The sequence below is a fragment of the Coptis chinensis genome, chromosome 8 (genome assembly GCF_015680905.1).
Source record: "Coptis chinensis isolate HL-2020 chromosome 8, ASM1568090v1, whole genome shotgun sequence".
Lineage (NCBI taxonomy): Eukaryota > Viridiplantae > Streptophyta > Magnoliopsida > Ranunculales > Ranunculaceae > Coptis > Coptis chinensis.
In genome coordinates this window covers 18257078-18277233 of record NC_141463.1, presented here as the reverse complement: position 1 = coordinate 18277233, position 20156 = coordinate 18257078, and the positions used below count along the sequence as shown (strand labels likewise).

The window sequence follows — 20156 nt, the reverse complement described above, 5'->3', positions numbered from 1 at the left end:
TTGTCAGCTTTTGGGCTTGTTAAGTGCTGTGGGAGCATGGACCCATTATTCATTTTGTAAAGTTTATTTTTTTTTTTATGGAAGGTATATTTGGATATGGGCTGTGCTTCTAAAGAGAATTTTGGGTCAGGAAAGAGTGGATCCAATTACCCTGTACTAGGTGGGCTTCTTTTGGCCATGATTTAGTAGATTTTGGGCTATGGGCCTTTTTTGGCCCTGATTCGGCCTTTTAAAAAAAAATAAAAAAATAAAAAACGACACTAGTCAAGTGTTGTAGAAAAAAACGACTGCAAAAACAACAGGTCACTATACGACACCCAAAAGTGTATTTTTTATTTTAGAAAAACGACTCATCTGTTATGTCTTTTTTCAACATATATGGTGTAGTGCAATGGTGTGAAACATTCTTCTTTATTCCAACTGGAGTAGTTTGATACATTTCAAATTTGGTAGGGACACAAACAATACTACTCCACTTCAAATGGCGCCAAATGACATATTATTGCTTTTTTGCTGCCACTTCAAGTGACGCCATTTGTGTTTTTCCAAACCACTCCAATTGATCTCGCGTAGAATGCACTCTGTATTCCTCAAAATCATGTACTCTCTATAAATAGAGAGTGAAATCCGGATGAGAAGTAAAAACCACCACTTCCCCCTCCACTTTTATGGGGATATGGGGCCATTCATTACACCAGATTCATTAGAAAAAGACAAATGGTCATCCTCACCAAGATCTTGCTGGAGACAAGAGAAGAAGCAGCAGGTCAACAATCACATAGAAGGATTGTTGCAGATTCATCTACGACATCAAATGTATGATTTTAATGTGAGACATTGTGCCAAGGGGCTTAAGCTAATTTATGAGATAACTAAATCGTGGTTTTGTCTTTGTTAACTTATCGCTTGTAGGTGAGGGATCCAACACGCTCACAATCACATGGTGATTCTTCTAGAGGGATGGAATTATGTGAATTGATTAACATGCATCGAGAAGTTATTGCCAAGGGAACGGCAACAAGGGCAAATATCATTCTTGATGTAACTCAGGATACCCCAATGGACATTTACAATGTCGTCCGTGTATGCCTTTGTCATTGACCGCACTGAGTGCTATTTGGATCCAAAAGAACATTCGGGGAGCTACACCTTCCAACAGCAGTCAAATGGCCAAAGGATTTTACTCGTTTTCTTTAGGTACGGTATTCTATTTGTCTGCATTATCATTTCTTTACTTCTTATCTTTACTTTTGTCTCTTTTTTTTTTTCTTTTAGTCCTGAACCATGCGAGGATATAAATGGGGTGTAGATAGAGAGGGCTTATTGTAAATATTAGACTATAGCTCTGGATATAATTCACAGAGAGGGCTTCTATATCAACCTCTCATCTTAATAGGAGTCTCCTAGTTCACTCAGAAAATTATGTGCAAGAAGGGAGACATTGCAAATACCTTCGATGGTTTGAAACTGTTTATTCAGAATTTCAGACACAATTCTTTATGTTACAGAAACAGTCTGAATTCCTAAAATAGGATGTGTACAGCGCACCATAGATCATTAATGGTTCACTGCACGTTTGTTCATATCTGCCTGTAGTTTCTGTAGGCTACAAAGTTTAAGGTGATGGCTACCCGAGATTGCCTTGACACACATGATAGCGTACTCCCAATCTTTCCTGCAGCCATTTGCCCAAATGAGGACCCATGTTACTAAGTTTTATATAACTTAGTGACAGACTTACAAAATTAATTCATCCAATCTGCGTTATTATTTCACTACTTCGAGAATTGCCCGTGTAGTTGGTATATTTCTGAGATATGTAAAATGGGGCATCGGTGTAGAATGTAGACCAGTGTTTATCTGAGGGTCTTGTTACATTAATATATCTTAGCTTAGTCACAAGATTAATACAGGATAACTCAAGTTGCTATAGTCCACACTTAGCCCTCAGAACATCTTTAGGAAGATTGATACAAGATAAACGAAGTTGCTGTCATTCGCACTTAGTTCCTTTGAACATAGGACTTCTCCTACGGCCTGCACCTTTGTGTCCTTAGTTTCACATCAATAAAGTGATTAAATGATCCTTCAGCTTTGCCTGGATGTCCACATTTGCTTAGGTAAACCGTTGGTTTGTGATGTTTTTACTCTTGAATATGAAATCAGTTATTAGTTCAGATAATGTTGTCACATCTATTAGCTTCCCCAAACTAAATGTGATCAAGTAGGTAATGCTATCAAGAAAATTGATTTTAAGATGTGAATATTTAGTTTAGGGCTCAAACCTTGAGATTGGGTGATTGTACAACCCTGGTTTGGTTCTGTCTATGATTGACATATTACTGAAACTTAAATAAGAAACTAAAAATACCATATCACTAAACCTTAACGTATAATGTCAAAGTACCTCTAATTTATTTGTAAGAAAAGTTGATAGCCATAGAGGAGGAATGGCCTTGTCTCACTAATTAGTGATTTACTTATTGATCTTATTGTTTTTGTTTAACTTATATGTGGATCATTTACTTTGTAACAATGAGGTTCATTATTATTTAAGAACTGCTGAATGTGTAGGAGTGTGTTCACTAAACGAAAAAATTGGGTGTTTCATTTGTAGGTTGTCATTGCCATGGCAGAAATTTGAGTTGGCTTGTGGATTACGTATCTAATTTTGGGGTATGCCATCTCGCATTAATCAATAATACTAGGACGTAACAGAGCATAATAAATATTTATGTCGATTTTGTTGATCGATAATACTTGTGTGTACCCTATCTTGTATCTGTCTTTACATTTGTTTTTGAAATGATTGATTTTGATTTTGTTCCAGGGAGATGGTAATAGTGCAGTTGATAGGCTTCGGCAGAAAAAGAAGCTCGAAGTTGGACAGCAGTAAGATTCACTTATTGGAGGAGTGTCACTATTTTCTGTTTTGTTTCTATGGATGGAATATCCTCAACTTTTTAGGAACTTAGTACCATTTAATGACTAAATGTTTTGGTTGAGTTTTCTGTTCTGAGTTTTGGTTGAGTTTCTATGGATGGAATATTCTCAACTTGAATATGTTATGAGAACTGGTGGTAGTGTTTGTGGGTTGTAAAAGTGCTAAAAGAAGCTGCGATGGTTTGTTAGTACTTAGTAGGAGTAACTTCTTGATGGGAACCTTCAACTGTTGCTATTAGGCTGAGACGCTGAGTAGGCTATAAAATTGTTTATATTAGCCATTTGGTGATGGATGAGGATTGGGCTTTGTCTGTATGTAGTAGGCTTTGTTAGGCCATGATTTAGTAGATTTTGGGCTAGGGGTATTTTTTGGCCCTGATTCAGCCTTTTTTTAAAAAAAAATGGAAAAAGAAAAAACGACACTTGTCAAGTGTTGTAGAAAAAAAAAAAAAAAAAAAAAACGGTCACCATACGACACCTAAAAGTGTCTTTTTTTTTTTTTGAAAAACGATGCATCTGTCATGTCTTTTTTCAACAAATATGGTGTAGTGATTGGACTCAACCTTAGAGATAGACCAATGGGTATGGTAGTGGCACTTTGTATCTGTAAAACCGGATAAATCAATGTTTTAGAGATAGAGAGAAAAAAAGGTGAGACAATGGCGCACACTGCAAACCCACATCTTGCCCACTTCATCCGGCGTAGAATGAAATTACTTAAAAAAAAAACAGAGAAAACAAGATGTGGTGGGGACACATGCCATATTGAGCCATTTCTCATTCATTTTGTACGACCAGTACTACACCATGACGCCACCAGTCCATCATTAACAAATGTTTGTATGTTTTTCTTTATCTCCTCCTCTTTTCTTTTCTACTCCTATTTCATTGATACGTTGAGAGAACTTGACTTGATTTTTGGAATTTATTGACAAGTTAAGAGAATTGAACGTGAGACAGCAAAAATTGTATGGTCGGTTCAATTAATACCGGTTAAAACCGTGAAATAATCGGTTCGGATCAAATATTGGTTAGGTTATAAATTATTCGGTTCGGTTTCAGTTTGGTTACATCTGGAGTATCGATTCGGTTTGGTTCTTGTTGCACATAATCTAACAGGGTCTGTTCGGTGGTCGGTTTTAGCCCAAACTCGACCCGAATCGCACACCCCCCCCCCCAGAAAGTAGCACATATCTTGGATGCAAGCACATTTTGATCATATGCATTTGTTTATATTAGTTTGTAAGGAAAATGTTCTGTCTGAGAATTGTGTGTAGAATATCTTTTTTAGAGATTTGGTACAGCTAGCTTAATTCACTTGGCCTGGTCTTTAATGCATCAATATTATAAACAAAATAAACAAAGACTCATGCATTGAACGTGTAAAAATGTTGATGATTTGTACAGTCTTAGAAAGTGAGAACATAATTTATCTAGATGTCTACATATATTTAAGGTGGAAACTGTATGAACCCACTTCATACCCACACACCTTACATGTCTCTACTCCTCGATTTCGTCTTGACGACGATAAATACTCATGGTTTTCATGGATCAGCTGAACCCATTGGGTTGCCTACATACCTCCTTCAGGGAGGATCAAGCTGTGCCGTAGTTCTCCTTTCCCCTCCTCCACTTCCTCTCTCCTTTTCTCCTCTTTTATATATCTTCTAGCCACCTCTCCCTCTCTCTCTAACCGCTAACCGCTCCCTTATCCCATGATCTTCTTTCTAGTCCCACGACCACTAATTGTCCAACTATCTCTTGATATATCGCGGCTTTACTATCATACTCCCATATTCACCTTCACTATTCTACCTCCCTTTGGGTCACTGAAACCACACTGGTCCCTATGCCCCTCCAGATTCCGCGTCCCTCCAGATTCTGCGCCCCTTACATGATTCGCGGACTGGATCACGTGCTCCCTCTTTCTCCTACCTTCTGCTGCGGTCCCGAAGACATGTCATCTTGATGGTCATGAATTAGGCTGATACAGATGCCCCCTCTCGGGTCCGTCGACAATGACGGTGGACCCGAGAAGACCTTGACGTCCCCTGTATACGTACTTGAATTCCAAACCTTCGCAGTATCATGACGTGATCTCATAATTTTGTGTACTCCTCTAACACTAGCTCTGTGCCATCTCGAATTATCTAATAGTTTGAATATGTCTCCATTTATATCATTCTGGCTCATATTGATATTTTCTCAGCTCATCTCTTGAAGTTTTTCGCCCCTACAAGTTTAAGGGAGTGTCCAACCAACGCTTGTTTTGGACAAGAGGGTCCACGGATGGCTCCTCCCACCTACTCCACTCAGATAGCACGGAATATATTCAGATAGCTTGCCCCCAGTTTGTTTTTCCACGGCCTTGAACTAGGCGGTGTCATCAACAGTGACTCGGTTTGCTCTCGCGTTACCGTTACTTGCCCCTGCTCTCCTTTATTGAACTCACTAGCATGTCCGCGATGTGTCTCAACCCCGCCATCAACTCTCCTTCAAAGAACTCACTGCATAAGTTGATTCAGATATACAGTCCGCGAAGGGCTTATCCCCCCCGCTTTCTTTGATCAGCTGTGAAGCTTGTTGGGGTTGCCCCCAAGATTGATTCGGACATCTAGTCCGCGAAGGGCTCATCCTCCCCACTGTCTTTGATCAGCTGTGAAGCTTGTTCGGGTTGCCCCCAAGTTGATTCGGACATACAGTCCACAAAGGGCTCATCCCCTCCTCTCTCTGGCTTATAGGCAGCTCATTTTTCCCCAAGCTTGATTTGGACATCTGCGGTCCACGAAGGGCTCATCCTGGCGTCGCCTGAGAGATGACATTGTATGAACCCATTTTATACACACTAATCCTACATGTCTCCAATATGAATTGATCAGCTGAACCCTTTTGGGTTACCTACGTACCGAGCCATTCTCGGAGGATCAAGCTGTGCCGTAGTTCTCCTTTCTCCTTTCTCTCCTCCCCTTCTCTTTATAACTCCTTTTCTCTTTTGTAACTTCCCCTTTTTTCTGGTTCATTGATCTCCCTTTTCATCCTGTGTCCACTACCTCTCCATGTGTCGCTCTCTCCTGTGGCAGTTAGGGTTCCGTGGACCTGATATACTGCAGTATGCTCTTTCTTTACTATTTCGCATCCGGCCCACTTGCCACATATAACCTCTCATGTCATGAATATGACCACTACAGAGTATGAACCCCTTTTATACACACTAATCCAACATGTCTCCGATATGAATTGATCAGCTGAACCTTTTTGGGTTGCCTACGTACCCCCGAGCCATTCTCGGAGGATCAAGTTGTGCCGTAGTTCTCCTTTCTCCTTTCTCTCTCCCCTTCTCTTTATAACTCCTTTTCTCTTTTGTAACTTCCCCTTTTTTCTGGTTCGTTGATCTCCCTTTTCATCCTATGTCCACTACCTCTCCATGTGTCGCTCTCTCCTGTGGCAGTTAGGGTTCCGCGGACCTGATATAATGCAGTATGCTCTTTCTTTACTATTTCGCATCCGACCCACTTGCCACATATAAACTCTCATGTCACGAATATGACCACTACAGATGCCCCCTCTCGGGTCTGTCGATGAAGACGGTGGACCCGAGAAGACTTTGACCTCTCCTGTACTCATACTTGAATTCCAAACCTGCGCAGTACTATAGGACTTGATCTCATCCATCCGCGGTCTCTGGCAGTTGGGGGCATCTCAGTTTCCCCCCAAGTTGATTCCACGAAGACTCATCCTACTACCATTCTGCGAAGGGTCTCTTCCCCTTGGCACTCACTCTTCACAATCCCTCATCATGCCCATGAAGAGTCTCAACCCAGCTATCAACTATCCTTCATAGAACCCATTACTAAGCCCACGGAGGGTTTATTCCCTTTCACTCTCCCTCTTCAAACTCAACATATCGCCCGTGAAGCTAGGGTCTCATCCCCTTCTCCTTGGCGCACTGTAAAACTCCACATCATGTTCGCGAAGGGCTCATCCCCTCCATTTCTCTTTTGTATAACTCAACAATATATCCGCGAATGATCTCAACCCCTTCGCTCTCATTCGTAACACTCAACCTCTTCGTAAGGGTCTTATCCCATTCTCCTTGGCACTCTATAAAACTCCATATCATGTTCATGAAGGTCTCCATCCCCCCCCGCTCTCTGTGGTCACTTGTGAAGCTTGAGGGGCAGCTTAGTTTGCCCCCCGTTTGATTCAGACGTATAGTCCGCGAAGGGCTCATCCCCCCCGTTTCTCGCCGCGGCGAGGCAACTCATTTTGACCCCAAGCCCCAAGTTTGATTTGGAAACTGCGGTCCACGCAAGGCTCATCCCCCCCGTTCTCTGGCTTCGAGGCAACTCATTTTGCCCCAAGCTTGATTTGGACACTGCGGTCCACGAAGGGATCATCCCCCCCGCTCTCTGGCTTATAGGCAGCTCATTTTGCCCCAAGCTTGATTTGGACACTGCGGTCCACGAAGGGCTCATCCCCCCCGCTCTCTGGCTTAGAGGCATCTCATTTTGCCCCAAGCTTGATTCGGACACGGCAGTCCACGAAAGGCTTATCCCTCCCCACTATCTTTGGTGGTTGTGGAAGGCTGATGGGGCAGCTCGGTTCCCCCCAAGTTTGATTCGGACATCTAGTCTGCGAAGGGCTCATCCCCGCTGTCTTTAGTCAACTGTGAAGCCTTATGGGGGGCAGTTTAATTTACCCCTAAGTTTGATTCGGACATCTAGTCCGTGAAGGGCTCATCCCCCCCCCCCCCCGGTTCTCTGGCTTCAAGGCAACTTATTTTGCCCCAAGCTTGATTTGGACACTGCGGTCCACTCAGGGCTCATCCCCCCCCTGTTTTTTGGCTTCGAGGCAACTCATTTTGCCCCAAGCTTGATTTGGACACTGCGGTCTACGAAGGGATCATCCCCCCCGCTCTCTAGCTTATAGGCAGCTTATTTTGCCCCAAGCTTGATTTGGACACTGCGGTCCACGAAGGGCTCATCCCCCCTGCTCTTAGGCTTAGAGGCATCTCATTTTGCCCTAAGCTTGATTCGAACACGGTGGTCCACGAAAGTCTCATCCCCCCCCCCCCCCCTCTATCTTTGGTCAGCTGTGAAGCCTGATGGGGGCAGCTCAGTTTGCCCCAAGTTTGATTCGGACATCTAGTAGTCTCATGGAAGGGCTCATCCCCACTGCCTTTGGTCGGTTGTGTGAAGCCTTATGGGGGAAGTTCAGTTTACCCCTAAGTCTGATTCAGACATCTAGTCCGCGAAGGGCTTATCTCCCCCAATGTCTTTGGTCAACTGTGAAGCCTGATGGGGGCAGCTCAGTTTGCCCCGAAGTTATTTTCGTTCATAGCCCAATACTCATGAAACAATTGGAAGAAGTATGCTCTCTAATTCATTGATATAACATTCAACACAAACTATCATTGCTCGGCTCACTTAGCAATATCTAAAAGCAAGCTTCATCTCTTTTAATTGAAAAACTAAACAAAAACTCCGAGGTTCCCCTATCTTATCCTGAGATGTACGGCCATGCTACCCTTCTGGGTCCGCGGACACCTAGATAACTTAACGCTACCAAGTCTGCAGAATATCACGAGGTTTGGGGATAACCCAACTCTATCCTCACATATATCTCTACCAAGGATGGGGACAAGACTTGCTTGCCCCCAGTGCAACACTGGTCGACGACTGAGTCACCACTCGTCCGTCTATTATGTTCATGACAGCAAAATAAGAAGTTACCTGCCGCGGTATGTCTCTGCATATCTTCTGTAATCAACTTACCATTCATATTCGGATGCTCCAATCCGCATAACTCAATCTAAAACTCTGGATCTCCTTGTTCCTTTGCCTCAAAATCATATAACCGTCGATATCAGATAGCTTGAAGCGTATCCGGAGACAACTCGGCCATGCCCCCAAGTGTTAATTAGGACACCCATTCATGCCCTTTTCATTTTTCAGAGTATAATTGCCACCTAACAAATCGGTAGGTAAACTAGAATCAGCTGCACTACAATTTCAACCTTAAAGCCATTGACGATTCACAAATAGCCAACCAAAAACTTCCACCATCCATAGAATCCCACGCGCCCGTATCAGATACCCCGCTCGGATTCCAATCACATCGAAATAGAATATACAACCTGCCCTAAAATCAGATCTGTCCACGACCTAACCTGACTTGTTGACTATACCATCGATGCTACAGTCTCTGTCACTGTTCATGCTCTCCCAGCTATTCCGTCTCACACTTGTTGCTCCCATCTCGATAATCGCGAAGACACACCTTTGAATACCTCTGCAAGAAGTATCTTGCTGAAAAGAAATGAATTCTGTTATTTATCGACTCCATTCCGCGGACTCGAGGTACGTCGGTTCGACCAATTTCTCACTCTATACTTGCGGCCATGGTTGAAATTCTTGATTTCCAGTTGATAAATGATGAGTTTCCCATGAGGAAGTGCTGAATTAAGCCGAGGTTAGACCCCATTCTCTTCAGTTGAACGACTTCTCATTCCTCAAATTGTCTAGCGCCCAACACCATTCGGATCCTCGACATTCTTTCCACTGCCCTTGTTTCCTCAGCCATTTCACCCTTGATAACCGCAACTGAGTCCTTCATGGCGTTAGCACTTGGGTCTCTACGCACTTGCGTCTTACCAGGCGACAGCTTGCGCTTCTGAGCTTTCTCTTTCCTACACCCGATCTTGACTCGAACCCTCTCCTCTCTTTTGTTACGGCTTTTTTTCCCTGTTCTTTGGAAAGGTGCCCTCTTTATTTGGTTATCCCAAAAAATAGTGTTGGCGGCCCCATTTTTGCTCACCCACCTAGTGATATTTCCAATCATTCGCCAGCACAATCAGCCCTTCATTGTCTTGTGAAGCAACAATCCCATTACGCAGAACGGATTTCTAGTGCTATATCCAAGCTACCAAAGGTCTCGTCAGATTCTCCATGAACTAGCCAATTTAGCAGATTCCAGTAAAATCCACGCTCACCGCACCAATGCATGTCAACATAAGTATAATCTGCAAAAGAGGAAAAAGAACACAAAACACTACACAAATCAAAAACCATGTACGGTTAGAATAATGGCGTTAACTTCAACCCTTTACTGCCGCGCTTCCACAACTAGCACAACATAACAAGCAGAGGAGCCAGGCTTTGCAACCAACAGGGACAAGTTGCCATATATAGCTTAGCGGCAAGCTCACCCTACTGCAATTTCAGACACTTCCATGAACCATTCATCCAAGGTGCGACCTGCAAAGGAATTTTTAAATATGGTCGGCAACTCCACTCATCAGTAAAGACCATACCTGAATCGCAACAACACATCGAAGAAACAGCTACTGAGTAAAGCTGCATGACACGGATAAGATGGAAATATTTAATGCAAATAAGAAGTAAATGAACTGTGATTATAGTATGAGAGCGAAGTATCATTAGAACTATAATTCCTTGACGCCATGTTGAAGGATGAATTCCAACACAAAAACCCAACCAAACCGAACTAACGAAGCATTATTCAATGCCCGTGAACTGGCAATAAACCAAGGTCACCCACCCATCACGCCAATTCATCTAGCCCTCTCTTCAACCCCCTTAGACCAAACAATATCTTCTATCAAACACTATCTAATGTCGGTGATCGAAATGGTACTGTGTTAAAGTTGTTATGAACGTCTGCACAGAAAATTACAAACTTGTTCTAAGAAAGTTCCAATCTTCAAATCTTGTTCCCACTATCCATTTGACCATTCTTCCGTTTTGGATAACCCACCTCTGCCTCGGATCTGTATAACCCTTTCCTTTCCCAAGTTGATATAAAAATCTCTCCCTGTAAAACTTGTTCTTGAAAAAATTCACTCTCTCATCATCAATAGACCGAGAGAACCCCGACCCATGGTTTATCATTGGCTTTTTATTTCGTGTCCCCACAGACGGCACCGTCTGTAGGGACTCAAACAAAAGGCTACATTGCTACCCAGGGAGAAGTCTTCGTAATTGTCAATAGCAACTCAGCAACCAACATCCGGAACTTTAGGTTGGATAAGTCATGAGTAAGAGAGTTAACACTTTAACTGAGTCTTTGCAAGGATCCGTCACAAGTTGCAAACGTCTCAAGCTACAACAAAAGGTAAGAGAAGCTGCTAAATCTGGATCTTCGCTTAACAGCCCAAGACAACCACCAAACAAGTGTAAGGCCAGATGAGGTAAAAATGGTCAGTGTAATTACAGCGGTTTCGAACTTAGGTTCTGTTGAATTGGATAGATGGGCGCACTTCTTTATATACAGAAATGAGTCTATACTAACTGTGGAACAGGTTCTGACCACTTGCACCAGTAACAGTTGTTAGATGCTACTGTTGTGAGTTGGTAATTCTTTGATAAATATATACTCGAGATGTGGATCAATTGATGATGCTAAGTACTAGTTTTATATGGAATACCGAAAAGAAATGTTATCACGTGGACAACATTGATTACTGGGCGTGCTGTTCATGGACGGAGTAGAGAATCTTTGAGATTGTTTTATGAGAGGGGGAAGTCAGGGTCACGGCCAGATTATAATACTCATACTGGGGTTTTAGTTGCATGTAGATGGGTGGAGAAGGTGGGGAAATGGGTCGGTTTAGACCCATTTCAGGTCTTGGTCAAATAGGTTGGGTTGGATGTTGTTGGGCCTCTTAGCTATTTGGGCTGTGGAGTAGAGTGTGTGGACTTATGGAGTGTGTGGGTGATGGCGTAGTATGGAAACTGGGGGTAAAGTGTGGGCAGTGGTGGACTAGTAGAGGTGGACGGTGGTAGCAGGATAGGTGTACCACCTCGGGTTTGTGTGGGGTTGTTAATAAGGGGTTTAACAATCACGCCGAGTATTGCCAGAATGGTGACGGGTCTAACAAGGGGTAGCATAGTCCCCTCCTTTGTGTTATTGGTGATTTTAGTGTTTGTAGAGTATTCAACGTAACAACATTGAAGGCGAGGAAGTTGGAGATAGAAGAATAGTGAGATCCATAGATTGGGGCTGCGATCAATGACTTCGAGCGTCCGAATACGGATGGTAAGATGATTACAAAAAAGGTAGAGAGACATACACCACGTCAGGTAACTCGTTTCTTTTACTGTCATGTACATAATAGACGGACGAGTAGTGACTCGGTCGTCAGCCATAGTTACACTGGGGGCAAGCAAGCCTTGTCCCCGTCCTTGGCAGAGATGTATGCGGGGACAGATTGGGATTGTCCCCAGACCTCGTGGTTTTCCACGAACCTATTCTCTCTGAGAAGTTGTGGACCATGAATGAGAAACGTGGTTGTACACCTCAGGGTAAGACAGATGGTACATTGTTTGGAGCATGCGATCGCCAGTATATTTGTGTGCAAATACTTATGCTGAATTAATGTCCTTTATTATATCTCACGTGTTATTTGGACAATACTCGACCATGAAAGTTTTAGGTTACAGAGAAAGAGAAAGGATTACGGTACCGTGGAACCAAGCGGAGTTTGAGCTGGTATTGGGAGATGGATCTATCTCACCTCATTTACTACCTTATTTGCATCCACTATATTATCATCAAAGAGTTTACTATCTGCATTAAATGTATACTGCATGATATAACATTGAGTAAGCCAGAGTCGAGCCCCGTACTAGCTATACGGGGAGCCTCGGAGTTTTTGTTTAGTTTTTCAAGTAAAAGAGAAGAAGCTTGCTTTTAGATATTGCTAAGTGAGCTGAGGAATGATAGTTTGTGTTAAATATTGTATCAATGAAATAGAGAGCATACTTCTTCAAATTGTTTCTTATGAGTATTGGGCTATGAACGAAAATAACTTGGGGGCAAACTGATCTGCCCCCATCAGGCTTCACAACTAACCAAAGACAGTGGGGGGGATGAGCCCTTCGCAGACTAGATGTCTGAATCAAACTTAGGGGCAAATTGAGCTGCCTCTAAGCCAGAGAGCGGGGATGAGCCCTTCGTGGACCGCAGATGTCCAAATCAAGCTTGGGGAAAAATGAGCTGCATATAAGCCAGAGAGCGGAGGGGATGAGCCCTTCGTGGACTGTATGTTCGAATCAACTTGGGGGCAACCCGAACAAGCTTCACAGCTGATCAAAGATAGCGGGGATGAGCCCTTCGAGGACTAGATGTCCGAATCAATCTTGGGCAACCCAACAAGCTTCACAGCTGATCAAAGAAAAAGTGGGGGATGAGCCCTCATGGATCAGATGTCTGAATCAACTTATGCAGTGAGTTCTTTGAAGGAGAGTTGATGGCTGGGTTGAGACACATCACGAACATGCTAGTGAGTTCAATGAAGGAGAACAGGGGCAAGTAACGGTAACGCGAGAGCAAACCGAGTCACTGTTGATGACACCGCCTAGTTCAAGGCTGTGGAAAAACAAACTGGGGGGAAGCTATCTGAATATATTCCATGCTATCTGAGTGGAGCAGGTGGGAGGAGCCATCCGTGGACCCTCTTGTCCAAAACAAGCGTTGGTTGGACACTTTCTTAAACTTGTAGGGGCGAAAAACTTCAAGAGATGAGCTGAGAAAATATCAATATGAGCCAGAATGATATAAATGGAGACATATTCAAACTATTAGATAATTCGAGATGGCACAGAGCTAGTGTTAGAGGAGTACACAAAATTATGAGATCACGTCATGATACTGCGAAGGTTTGGAATTCAAGTACGTATACAGGGGACGTCAAGGTCTTCTCGGGTCCACCGTCATCGTCGACGGACCCGAGATGGGGCATCTGTATCAGCCTAATTTGATATATGCTTGTTTAACACTACTTAGAGGTTTGAACTCTCTAAATTGATGCAAAAGCACTCAAGGTTCCTTACTCACGATCTTCGTTTTGTAGAGTTTGAATAAGGATTCGAACTAACCTAAAGTTTAGAACAACTACAAATTGGTTGTTACAATTAAGGAAACTAAGGAGTAAGGTTATAATATTAAAGCTAGGATTTCCTTCCTACACAAACATTAAGAAAGACATTAAAGTTTGAAAACATGCACTTAATACCAAAATAGAGATTTGAAAGAAAAGGTGGAGAGTTAATCCTCCTCATGTGAAACTATCATTAGATGTTGATTTGAAAAAGGTTATTTGATCCTTCCTAGACTCATAGACAAGCCCCCTAATGGAAGAAAATATTTGATCCCTAGTATGTATGGCTCACTTAAGAGCTCACACATGCTAGCAAGTGGAACTAAGCAATGACTTATCTCTAAGCTCATTGCTTTGATTCCTAACTAGACACTACACCAACTATCATTTTGGGATAGGGTGTGAGCTAGTTGTTCTTCCTAACAACCTACCAAACCAACAAAAATTGATTTACCCTCACATGAGTTGGATTAACTCCCCAAAAGGGAAGTTAGCTCATGATCCTTGGGACAAGGATTTATAAACTAAAAAAAAACACAAAAGAGAGAGAGAGAAAGGAAGAAGATAAACAATCAAACTCATTGATATATTTATTTTCTAGAAGAAAACAAGTGTTTCCTCCATTAAAACTATTACAAGCTTCTTACAAAAACTAAAAACTAACTTATGATTTTTTTCACTAAGGAACTAAAATAATGCCATGTGAGGAAAATAAGTCAAGGGAGTAAATGGAGTGTCCCCCACCCTTGTCTAATTTCTTCTCCATTTGAGAAAAATCTCATTTCCTCCCACGTGAATCATCAAACCACATTAATTCATTTTTATCCACCACATTAAAACAAAGTGACACCTTGCCTTTTTTTTCACTATTAACACCTAATCTAATTTATTACATGCAAGGTGTCAACTTTGCACCAATAATTTGTTATTTTTGTCTTGACATGCTCTATGATTGATGACTCATCCAATCTTGTGGCCCGCATAGTGGGTCCATATGCAGTCCAGTGGCGGCCCGGTATTTTGGGCAGTTTTACAACTTCCGCCTTATCGCGTAGAATTCATCATACGATTGTCCGAGCAGCTCTCTTGTCGCGATTCGAGTCCCGGGTTCGAGAGGTAGGAGCTTTGGAAGTTTGATGCTTCGCGCGGATTTGGAAGAATTCATATATACGTTGCTCCTCGTCGTGGCTTTATCGCAGTTTATCCAATATTTCCATGTTTATCGCAAATACCGCAACAAAGATGAAAACATATTTATTTCATGATTATTAAACACATAATTAACCAAATTTATATGTCTCAATGGGGTTTCATAATACACTTTTGGGTGCTTATCATAATTCATGACCATCAAGATGACATGTCTGCGAGACCGAGATAGCGTAAGGTAGGAGAAAGAGGGAGCACGTGATCCAGTCCGCGAATCATGTAAGGGCGCGGAATCTGGAGGGATGCGGAATCTGGAGGGGCATAGGGACCAGTGTGGTTTCAGTGACCCAAAGGGAGGTAGAATAGTGAAGGTGCAAAGCCGCGATATATCAAGAGATAGTTGGACAATTAGTGGTCGTGGGACTAGAAAGAAGATCATGGGATAAGGGAGCGGTTAGCGGTTAGAGAGAGGGAGAGGTGGTTAGAAGATATATAAAAGAGGAGAAAAGGAGAGAGGAAGTAGAGGAGGGGAAAGGAGAACTACGACACAGCTTGATCCTCCCTGAAGGAGGTACGTAGGCAACCTAATGGGTTCAGCTGATCCATGAAAACCACGAGTATTTATCGTCGTCTTTAAATTACAACCTAATGGATCTCTCTTTTTTCTTTTTCTCCTATTCTTTATATACTCTCTCTTTTTTCCTGACTTCTCTTCTCATCAGGTTCGTTCATCTCCTCTTCATCATGCGCCCTTCAGCTCTCCACCTGTCCCACTCCCTATATGGCGGTTCGGCGCAGTTTTGTTACATGACTGATCCTGCATGATCATGTCTCCTCTTTGCAACTCTGCGTACTACCCTTTTGCTACCTATGACTCCACATGTCATCAATAGGTTCTATACAGATGCCCCTCTCGGTCCCGTTGACATTCCGCGGTATCATTTATGGTCCACGGACCGTCTACGGTTCCGAGAATCCACCCAAACCTCCCCTTCCAAATATTCCATCTCTGGCACATACCTCCTTTGCATGTGCGCCATCATCCATGTGTCCCAGGCGCACGTGTATGGAACCTATCTTTTCGACGTACGCGCATCGAACCTGCCTTTTCGATTTTTGAGGACCCACGTATCCTTTTTCCTCTGGTCTTTTTTTCTTCTGATATTATGTTTTTACCCCTGTCGCTTAGTATCCCGCTCAAACATCTCTCTTTCTTCAAAACCCCACTTTTGCATCTAAACCCTCTCACTTTTCTCACTCTGCTCCATCCTTCTCACTGTTCTTTATTTCCGGTGGATCTTTGGCCGCTCAAGGTTCAAGTTTTCCTCACTGTTCTTCATTTTCGTTGCTCTTTGCTGCTTATTACCTCAAGTTTGTCTTCATCCCCTTTGTTCCTGTCCTTTGTACATGATTACTCTTATTTGTGTTACTATTCCTTCATTTCCCTTCGTGGTTTTATTTTCCCCTTGTTACCTCAGTTGGGGCTCTCCAATTTGTTTGATTCTATCATGTCGGAATCCGAATATGTGAGTACCTCAGGTACTCGCTCCGATGGATCGGCGTCCTCCACCTCCAAATCTAGCGGTCATACCGCGGAACGATCTGAGTCAACATCTTCTGACACTTCTAGCCCTGCCGTGGAACCTTCCACTTCAGGAAGGAAAGCCACTCTTCATCCCCCCACTTCATATCGTTGTAGACCCAACTTAGATGCCGTTAAAACTGCTTACGGCATCCCAGCCGACGTGATCCTTGAGCACGTGCCTGGCGTCACCCATTTCCCCCATCTAGTCACACCACGGCCCGGTTGTCTCATCGCTACCGTAGGTCAGATAGCCGCAGGCCTGCGGTTTCCCTTAACTCCTCTGGATGTCGAGGTATGTAACCACTTCAACATCCCCCCATGCCAGGGCATTGGTAACTTTTGGCGCATCCTACACGCCGCGAATCACTACAACGAAACCAATTCACCCAAAATCCAACTCTGTGACACAATAGCTCATTATTATATAAAGAAAGCACCAAATTTGGTAGTATAGGATACCAATACTTTTGTACCGTCCACAGAAGAAGTCCTTTGTCCTCCACATTACTACCTCTGACAAAGTATGGCATTATTATCCGTTATATGTGTCCGTAGTTTTCTATCCGCGGATCTTTCATCTCAAGTTTCTTTAAGGCATCTCAGTTTCCTTTCTAGTGGTACATAACATCTTTTGGTTCGCAGTGCCCTTTCCTAACTTGTTTTTAACTTGTCTTTCTTCTGTGACATAGGTTGGAGCCCTGATTTCCGATCTAAATTTTACACGGTGTCTCATCAGCAATTTTCCAAAGGCTCCGTGATTTGGGAAGTGCCCAGTGTGAAGTTCTTGGTATAGATCCAGAAAAGGGCAACACTCTTCTCCTTGATCCTTCGTTGAAAAGCATTGGTAAATATCAAGGTCTGCTCTACCGCCCAGCACCACCCAAAGAAAGACTTCCCAGATCCTCCCCTCGCCCTAAAAGAAAGGCCTTCAAGTCCTTCAAGTACACCAACAAGATATACCACTCCAAAGCTGTTGCCCAACGAGCTGCCGCTCAATCTCATACCACTACTCCTAATACCGCCCCCTCTTCCTACTCTGCCGTGGCGGATTGGGAAGACGACTTTACTCAACCCTCATCCACTGTAACTGAAGCTGCCATGGCCACTAATAAGCTCAAACTTTGGGAAAGTGACTTGGACGGGTAGGAGGCCACCAAAGTTGCGGCCAAGAGTCTTCCAGCCAAATAGGCTAGGACCGCCCTGCCGGCATTCATCGAAACCGTGATCTGTGACGTGGCCACGCCTATTGCTCCCGTGACGCCGGCCCCGGTAAAGACCCTTACCTATCTGGGCCTTTGCCATCTGGAGCCATTGACATATGGCGCCCTCAATTCAGGGCTAGGGATTGGGATATAACAACTCGTGACTCGGCCCTAGAAAACACCGCTGTTGCGGCGCTTTCTTTTCTTCAGCTTGCATCTTTCTAAAGATCAAGCATATGGAGACTCTGGCACGTTCGCTTTGCATAGAGCATTCATCTACCACGGCTGGGAAAAGTTTTAAAATTTTCCCCTTGTAACCTATCTTTTCATTTGGATAGTTTGGTAACCAATCATTCTTTTCAGCTGAGTTTGGACATTGGCTATGTGGTGCGCGGCTTAACCAACACGCTGGAATCGCTGGAGACCGTGAAGCAAGAGATTGAAGGCCCTGATGGCTGGAAGGCTAAATACACCAAGTTGGAGAAGGATCGTGACGATCTTCGAATTATAGCCGTGAAAGCTCAAAGGTGCTCCAGCTGGCTGAAGACAAGCATCGCGACTATGTGGCCGGTGTGACATCCAAACTTGAGGGCCAAAAAGCGGCTGGTAAGATAGCCACTCAAGCCGCTGTAGATAAGGTCGTGACGGAGGCTGCGGAACGTTTTCGTAGTCTAGCCGAGAAGAAGATTAGCCATGAACTTAAACAACAGCTCGAAAATCTCACTGCGTCTGGCCGTCTTCTTCCCATTCCCCCTCTAGTAGTGGATATTCCAACCTCTGTTCCCTTGCCCGCTCCCTCTCAGGTCACTTCCCCCACTGATGATGCTACTCAAGTGATGCCTCTACCCACATCCAGTGTGGTTGCCTCTCCCATTGACTTGGATAACAATCCTCCTTCCTCTGGTGAAGGGGATTTGGCATCAACTCCGAAGGATGCGACTGAAGGGCAGCAATAACTCATTGGAATTTATGTCTTTGTCTAAGTGAAACTTGTGTTTTTGTAATCCCTATACTTTGACTTATTGCACTTTTTGTATTATATCCTTTGCCTGGTTTTCTGGGTATGCCCACAGGTTTTTAATGTCAGTTGTTTTGCATTCCCGAGTTCCTTGTTAGCAAATCTCATTCCCATTGAATGTACTTTTGATATCCATCTTTAGTGTTGGAGTTTGTTTCTGTCTTACCTAATTTTCCTTCATAATTGATTTGGACATTCTGTCTCCACGAAGGCTCAGCCCCCCGTTGTCTATGATCAGCTGTGAAGCCTAATGGGGCAGCTCATTTTGCCCCAAGTTTGATTCAGACGTGTAGTCCGGGATGGGATCATCCCCCCCCCCCTCCCCCGCTCTCTTTGAACGGCTGTGAAGCCTGATGGGGGCAACTCATTTTGCCCCTAGTTTAGTCCGCGAAAGGCTCATCCCCCCCGCTGTCTTTGAATGGCTGTGAAGGCTGATGGGGGCAGCTCATTTTGCCCCCAGTTTGATTTGGACGTTGCGTCCGCGAAGGGCTCATCCCCCCATCGTCTTTGAACGGTGTGGAAGCTTCCAATGTGGGGCAGCTTATTTTGCCCCTTGATTGATTCGGACGTGAAGTCCGCGAAGGGCTCATCCCCCCCGCTCTCTTTGAACGGTTGTGAAGCCTGATGGGGGCAGCTCATTTTGCCCCCAGTTTGATTCATACGTTGCATCCGCGAAGGGCTCATCCCCCCCGCTGTCTTTGAACGGTTGTGAAGCCTAATGTGGGGCAACTCATTTTGCCCCTTGATTGATTTGGACGTGAAGTCCGCAGCGGGCTCGTCCCCCCTCTCTTTGAACGGCTGTGAAGCCTGATGGGGGCAGCTCATTTTGCCCCAGTTTGATTCGGACGTTGCGTCCGCAAAGGGCTCATCCCCCCCGCTGTCTTTGATCAACCCGTATTCATGCTATGGCGCAAGAAATGCATTCTTTATTTCATTGACTTAGAATTCCACACACAATACATTTTCTAATCGCTCTATATATACAAAAAAATTTCTTGTCCCACCGGAAAGCTAAACACTGCTTCTTTCATGGAATTTCTTCAGCATTCTTATATTCCATTGTTTCTCAATCATTGCCCCTGCTGGCGTCTCAATGTTGTAGGTGCCAGAAGTTCCCTTCTCTGTCACGACATACGGTCCTTCCCAGTTGGGTCCTAGTTTGCCGTGATTCTCCTTCTTAGTGGCTGGGGTAACCCTTCGCAGCACCAAATCCCCAATCACGAATGCCCGCGGCTTTACTCGTCTATCATACTGTCTCTGTAGCCTTCGATGGTACTCCTCCAGTCGCATGCGAGCTATATCTCTTTTTTCCTCAATTACATTCAACTCAATGGCTAATATCTTCTCATTTAGACC

At 43.8% G+C, this 20156-nt stretch overlaps 1 long non-coding RNA gene across 1 annotated transcript; it reads left to right on the top strand.

The window, feature by feature from the left end:
* The first annotated feature begins 677 nt into the window (after positions 1-677).
* LOC147480322 (uncharacterized) lies at positions 678-3273 on the top strand. The gene is made up of 4 exons (XR_015206911.1): positions 678-816; positions 913-1197; positions 2618-2676; positions 2831-3273. It is a non-coding gene; the product is annotated as an uncharacterized LOC147480322 (long non-coding RNA).
* Positions 3274-20156: the final 16883 nt, after the last annotated feature.